This window comes from Strongylocentrotus purpuratus, unplaced genomic scaffold (assembly GCF_000002235.5).
Source record: "Strongylocentrotus purpuratus isolate Spur 01 unplaced genomic scaffold, Spur_5.0 spur5_contig_831, whole genome shotgun sequence".
NCBI lineage: Eukaryota > Metazoa > Echinodermata > Echinoidea > Camarodonta > Strongylocentrotidae > Strongylocentrotus > Strongylocentrotus purpuratus.
In genome coordinates, this window is record NW_022145537.1 from 76,176 (window position 1) to 84,283 (window position 8,108).

The window sequence follows — 8,108 nt, forward strand, 5'->3', positions numbered from 1 at the left end:
ATCAAGCTGAAATTTTGTTTAAATAATAACGAATTATTATATAGTTAAAATTATTATTTTACTTTGAAACAGAGTTATCGGTCTTCTGGCTCTGAACAGACAACTCGAGGGCACAGCAACCAGGAGACCCTATGGCGTTAGTACTATCCATGGACTTCGAATGATCGAGGAAGGTGCCTATACCGAATGTGTGCCGAACCGGGGACCTTCCGATGGTACAGCCAAATACTGGTTTGTCCTTCTACTGCTACTTAGTAAATACAATGATGTGAAATTGACTTGCTTTTACTAGTGATAGAAAGTACCAACAAACTACCAATACGTAAGAAAATGCATAATTAGGACTGAATTCAAATAGGTTTTTAATTAATATTTAAGTCACATGAACCTAGAAATTAAATTTGGATTAGTGAAAGTTTTACTGCCTTAACTGAATCACCCTTTTGGGTACAACTCGAAACAAAAGGTTATTTTGTATAATACAGTCGGTACACGTTTTGTGATGTCACAATACACTGAGGTATAATATCGAATTAAAGGCTGGCTCACATAGTAGCGGCAAAGACGCCGCGAAAGGCGACGGACGTCAAAATCACAACATTTTGGCGGCAAAGCGACGACAAAAGGGGAAAACCAAGATTCGCTGACGGGTGGGAACGACCTTCAACGACAACAAGACGGCAAGGGACGAATGACTGCGGCAGGGAACGGAGTCTAGCGACCAAAATCGGACGTTGTCTGGGCGGCGAGTGACGATGTCTCGACGGAGCCCGGCAACAAGGAATGAGGTCAGACGGCTGGCAGCGGATCGGCTGGCGGAAATGAACGGCGGCTGACGATAGGTTGCGGCGAGGCATATTCCAGCCTGACCCTAGCTACGTCCTCAATGATGATGAAACATCTTTAACAAAGAACAGTGGGACATTTTCTGTTTATATGAACTACAAAATTGCATCGTGCCGAACAGTCTATTGAAATCAAAGTGGCGTCACAAAACGTGAAAAACGTCACAAAACGTCACAAACGACCCGACTTCAACAGTCATCACCCGTCACCCTCCGGCCAAAATTCGCAATCCATCGTCGCACCAAGGTCGTTAAAATGTTGTCACTTGCTAAATTGTGTCGTCAGGGTGTAAAATGTGACGTCACTTGCCGTTGTACAACGACTACCAACGAAATTGTGACGACCTCAAAACGACTATAGAGACGGAATCACACGGCATGGAAACGTGAAGGAAATGAGGGTTGCGGTCTCCAACGAAATCTGAAGGGAATCACAACGATTTTTTTTTGCCGCCACACAATTTTCAACATGCTGAAAATTTGCCGGACGCGACTGATAATTTCGGCCGTCCGCAGTTGCTAGCGGATTCGTCAGCGACAATTGAAGGCAACACACGGTGATTGGCGGGAAATTCAAAATTGCAATTCGCAGCTTAACATAACTTGCATTACCCCCTATTCGGCATAGTGTGAGCCAGCCTTAAACTCGTTGATATGGAGAAAAACTCCATAATGCAAATAGAGTGAATCACACTCGCTGTCCACATGGCGTAGCTGGGAACTTTTTAAATCTTTTTTTCACCACTCGATTTGAGGGGGGGGGGGGGAGCACGTGCCACCCGTGCCTCCCCTGTAGCTACGTCACAGGGCATTTGGGTTTATATTTCATGATATGATATGCTGCTGTCATGTAAATAACAACATATATTTACATTTGTGGACTCATTCATTTCGATTAGTAATTCAATGAATAAATGTTATTAGTACATGTCTAAGATTATACTTCATGACAGTAAAATAGGTAAATAAATAATTTTGCTTACACGTTCCACTTGTTCTTTTACATCTTTGAGTCGTTGCAGTTCATCCACCGTCTGTGGAATTATACGGTAGACTTTGTAACTGTGAAAAATAAGCATAAACATGTAAACATGGCATGATCGGGGTAAAAAGGAAGTAAAAATGGAAGAGACTTACTGAACTCTTCGATACCCTTTTTACACAATTTTACAAGCTTGCACCTCATTTGACTTAATCAAGAATAATATAAAACACAATAGCAGTTCTGATTTAAAAAGAAGCAACACACGCTAGTAACTATCTTGATAAGAAATTGAATCCAGAACAGGGACGCCACAACACCATTCTAAACGGGTGCTGTCGGACCGGAGATTTATGAAATATTTCCAAGAAGCAAAAGAAAGAAAGAAAGAAAGTGATCCTAAATCTCCTTAATTTGTTGACGAAGATTTTGTATTTTTAATCGTCAATATGCTGATCGGATTTTTGAATGGTTACGGGTGGATGTTACACCCTTATCCCTTATGGCCTCTATAGTTAATACTTTCTGCACCAAAAATCAAAGAAACAAGAACAATATTCTTAATCGTGAAGTTGGACAAGTGGAAGAGGAAAAATCAAGGTACACTGAGCATGCACAATTTATTTAGTAAATAAAAAGGATTTCAATAATGAATACAAATCATGAATATTTAAACTGCGTGCATCCAAACAATTAGATGATAATGCCACTTTGATATTAATGAGACGTTTAGAAGAACACAAATCAGTAGAAAAAAGTATTTTACTTGTCGTAGCGAACTTTTTCGATGACCGGGAGCGCACTGCAAACAGCTACGCAGACGGCAACGAAGAAAAGACCGATCTTCATGATGATGACCGATATCTAGCCAAAATGAGTTCTCCCTGGCAATGTTGGCGCGAAAATGATTCTGATCAGACAGACGATGATTTAATATACCATGCATCATCATCGCGAGGAGACAATGATGACATATCAATAATTGATTTATGAGATGAGATAAAAAAAAAGAGGTGCCACGTCAGTGGATACATCACTAGGGATTCGTGTGCAAAGAGACAGTAAAAAGGACGCATCTGCCAATCTTAAAAGCATTCATAATTAAAGGTGGAATCACACCTTTGACGGGGCTCAATTTTTCGTTTCAAAAGGCGCTGTGTTAAAATAGAAGGTAAGGTTTAATATGAGACGGCAAAGATTAATATGCAGCTTTATAGTTCATGGTTTGCAAATCTCATCTAAGAACAAACAAACCCTTTTAAACTGTACAACTTACTGTTACACAGATTCCTGGGTAATATACCGTATTCAGAGAATAATTTTCATTAATAGTTAATTACTCAGTCTCCGCTTTAGCTGCATGAAGAAGTAAGAGTATTTGCACTTTCAGACCCTAAAGACGAACTGTCGAACTATAAAATTCACAGATGTTAGCTTTTTAGAATTATCATACTTAAATAATCAGAGTGCAGGTTGCATACAACAAATGTTGCTATGTCGGATAAGTTTTGAGAAATGTTAAGGTCGTAACTAGTTGCCAGTGTAAAGTATAAAGTAGAGGCATGCATTGAATTCTGATGCACTTTGTAAACTGATTTGTAATTTCTCTTTAAAAAGATAAAAAATGTGGACGTGCACAAAATTGGTTAGTTGATGTTTGATTTTGCGCACGTTCCTATGGATCACGTGCATATTTTAATATTTATGCGCATGCTGAGTGTTTTTAACTACACGGTCCCTGGGAGAACACGTCTGCAAGTCAGCAGGTCTACAATGAGAAAACTCTTCAAGTGAAACTAAAACGAAATACGAGTTTAGTTTGATCATTTTAATGACTGTATACACTATAAAATGCTACTTTTTGTGAACATGACACCACTAGACCTTGTTCACGAGCCCAACACGATATATAACGCGCAAGAACTGAAGCTAGTGCAATATCGTAATTAGAACGTGCTGATAAAATGACATTTTGGACACACTTCGTTTCAGCGTCATCACTTAGAGTTTCCGCGGAACAATTAATGTTGAGCACTGTCACAGGTGAAAAGGGTACGTTACCTGCAACACGTGTTATGCATGTGACCGGGAGAAGAAGAAGAAGATGAAGAAAGAGGAGGAGGAGAAGTGGGAGAAAAGGAAGAAGGATATAGGATAAGAAGAAGAAGAAAAAGAAAAAGAAGGATAAGAAGAAGAAGGGGAAGGAGAAGATGATGATGATGAAGAAGAAAAAGAGGAAGAAGAAGGAGAAGAAGGAGAAGAAGAAGGAACAAAGAGGAAAAGAGAAAGAGAAAGAGAGAGATAAAAGAGAGAGAGAGAGAGAAACATTGAACTCATATAGTCAGTTATCCATTCATCTCTATAGTCTGTCCTAAACACTACTACCCGATAATGACACATTCGTGTAATTTAATACTCAATTCTTTTATAATTTATTCTTCATAATTTATTTTTGACAAGTTTAATGTTAACATGCTATTAAGTTTGATTGTGTGTTTCTATTTTTATTGTATATTTTACTTCTTTACTATTTTATCGATGTAATACTTTATTTACAATCTCGGTCATAAAATCAAGACTATTTTTTTAAATTGGGGATACATCCCTGGACAGTTTTTTAAAAATCTTTTGCTGCAGCGACAGACATGTTTGTTATTTTACTGAATGTCTGAATAAATACAAATATAGCAAACAAAATAACACATGCTCATATTTTTGTTCACGAAATCTCACGTCTCGTGAGCATCACACTGTAAATATACGTGTCTATTTGTTAAAGGGCAAGTCCAACCTGATATTAAATTGGTTTTAACAAAAGCATATCAGTGAATTTGTGAGCAATATCCGATTAAAAATAGGTAAATTATGAACTTTTGAAGTTGTCATCAGTCAACCACAAATAGGCAACACTGTGTTATATCTTGAGAGCTCCTCTTCAATTTGCTCTGTACAAAAAAAAAATCATAAACTTTCATTATTTTAACTTATTGATGAGGGAATAGATTTGTTTCATACATTGGGTTGAATAAAAAATAAATTTAGGGTGAATGTATGATTGAAAATTTTCTTGAGGGAAAATAATTACACCTTTTTTTTCCTTCTTAGTACAGGAAAAATGGAAGGGGACCTCGTAAGATACGTCACAGTGTTGCCAATTTGTGTTTGGTTGATCGCACCTTCTAATCTTTATAACTTTCCTATTTCTAATCAGCTTTTGCTCAAAACTTTCACGAACCTGTTTCTCTCATTTTTCTGCTTCTATTGAAACCAACTTTACATCAGGGTGGACTTCCCTTTTAATAGGTTGAAAACTAGTTGAGCAATTTCTATCCATCACGATCTGTTCAGGATACGGCCACGAAGTCTGCTGAGCTTAGCACGACATGGATATCGTATCCGGACACCTACCCCCTGGACAGCCCCCCCCCGTATAACCACCCCCAGTCAACTACCCCCTAGGACAACTACCCCCTAGGGCAACCACCCTATAGGACGACTACCCCCGGTGCAACTACCCCCGTACAACTACCCCCGGACAACTACCCCCCAGACAACCACCCCCTAGGATAGTTGTCCGTGGGGTAGTTGTCCTAGGGAGTAGTTGTCTGGGTGTAGTTGTCCGGGGGTAGTTTTCCCGGGGATTAGCCGTCCTAGGGGGTGGTTGCCCTAGGGAGTAGTTGTCCTAGGGGGTAGTTGATTGGGGTGGTTATCCGGGGTTGATGTCCAGGGGATAGGTGTCCTAGAACCCATGGCTTTGTGTTAACCTACCGGAGCCTAAACTATTTAAACATGGTTATTGAAATCGTGATAGTCGGACAGAATCATTATGGTGACTGCAAACAAGCTCGGATTATGTATGCTTATCTTTCCATAAAAATCAAACACCGTAAGTATACACTGATAATGCTTTCTAGTTTATATTTGTTAATAGTATTACTGCGATTTTAATTCACTCATTATAAAACTATAATACTCTTTAACCAATCTCCGAACAATCCAAGAGGATTTGACGACAATTCTGACATATGTCTTCGCGGTCTGTAATCTCAAAAACAATACCCGATCAATTAGTTTAAACAAACAATTATGACGAACAGCAGAAATTGCTGAGGTTGCAATGTTTCAATTTAGGTTGCAAGCTATGAGCCAGAAAGGTATTATCTCATATCGCATTAAGAGGAGTTGACGCCATTTTTACTCTCAACAGTCGTATCTCTCTTGTGGAAATTGAACAGCTGTAATGCGTCAATATTGTTGTCACGACTCCCTGTTTTTTTGTCTCCACAAAGTTCATTGACATTTGTATAGACTGGTCAAGTGAAAATCGTCAACGTATAATGAGCATTATCAGGCATAAAACATTACAGTCAAGGGTGCGATTTGTATCAGTGGCTGGGGGGGGGGGGGGGATGATAGGTGCCAAAATATTTTCAGCAATGGATCAAAGCAACCAAGAGGTAGAAGCGTGTGGCAGGTTGCACTCTTCCCCAAGCGCGTACCGCGGAAGCTCTGACGTTTCATTAAATTATTAGAGAAAGAAGACGATTCGTTGTATCGTGTCCTTGTCTGAGTGCAATACGCCCCCGCCCTCCTTGACGTTTCAATTAATTATTACTCTTAATCCTTTTCTGTATTCATTTTCGTCCGTCCAGCGCCAAGCGCGGAAGCTTTACCGTTTCATTAAATTATTAGAAAAGAGAAGATGATACGTTGTATATATCGTGTACTTTGACGTTTCATCAAATTATAACTCTTAATCCTAGTCTGAATTCAGTTGCCCCCCTCCCGCGCAAAGCGCGGAAGCTTTGCCGTTTCACTTAATTATAAGAGAAAGAAGACGATTCGTTGTAATGTTCTCTAGATTAATCCTTGTTTGAATTCAGTTTCCCCACATGATGTACGTATGGAACGTTCGTTCGCAAATCTTTGCATGCACAGCCCAAGTGGTGGGTAGCATGACAGTATCTCCTGGCAGTGCTTGTCGCAATAGCTTCTGGAAAGGAATTGTATACTACTGTTAGTGTTAACGGCCACTAATTAGGCCCATTAGTGACTATAAAAAATATATTTTTTCCTGGCTATTTGGGAATGTGTTTGCAACAGAAATGGAGAAACGCGAATTTTGTTGAAAATCATGTGATATCACGAACATTTATAATTCACTTGTATGAAATTGAAAATAAGTCATGGTTGGATTTTATTGGGGGATTGAACCAATCAGTACGCCAGTGACATAGGCCTACATCAGCTTTTCAATAAAAACAAAAATAAGTTGTGACATAATAATCTTTCTCCAAAAATGAAAAATGTTTTAGGAAATATCAGGAAATAAAATGAGTGAAAAAATAAAAATAAAGATACAATGACGTGAATTTTAAAAAGGGTGAACGGAAACAACATAACAACTAGTGAACTATCTTATAAGTCATACTAATGTCCGAAAATCTTTCTTCTTGTCTCCGATCTCATCACGAATTCGTGACAGAGTTCATTTATGTTTACACTGTCCAGGATTGTCTGATGTTGCAGATTGCTACTTTTGCGCTTCGCGCTTATAACATTTAGCTCGTTGCTTTTCAACGCTGCGTCTTTGCATTTGGCGCACTGCATTTCTATGATGCTGTTGATTGAACAAATTGAATAAATTTATCAATTCCTGATGAAGCCGTATGATCGAGAATTCAATTTATTCTTGTAACGGTTGTCTCATTCACTTCGTATGTATGTATGTAGAGAGACTATTATGAAAATGAGATACCAATTTGTGTATATTGATGGTCAATTGCGAGTAATAACCATTAACTACTCTCATCGGGCTCTCATCATTAATTTTTCTCTTAATTTTTTTTTTTTGAGGGTGAATTATTGGGGGGGGGGGGGGATGATTGTACAGGCCATCCCCCCCCACCTGAAATATTGGGGGGGGGGGTATATCCCCCCATCCCCCCGGGATCGACACCCATGAATTACAGTTGTTTTAATTTCCAGCATTTTATAAATATTTGAAGACTCAACTGATAAAGATAATATGCTGGGGTTTAAAGTGCTGAGCTTGCATAAAGAACGCATTTTTTTTTAATTCGCAGCCTTCTATTAACGTCCTTAAAACATATACATGACAAAAAGCATTAATCAGCATCGCCATCAGCAATAGATCAGCATCATGGCTTTTTTCTCTATTATATCACCATCATCATTATCGTCGCCAACATCACTACCACTCTCATAAACATTATCATCTTTATTATCTTCATCATTAACACCATCGATCGTCACCACCA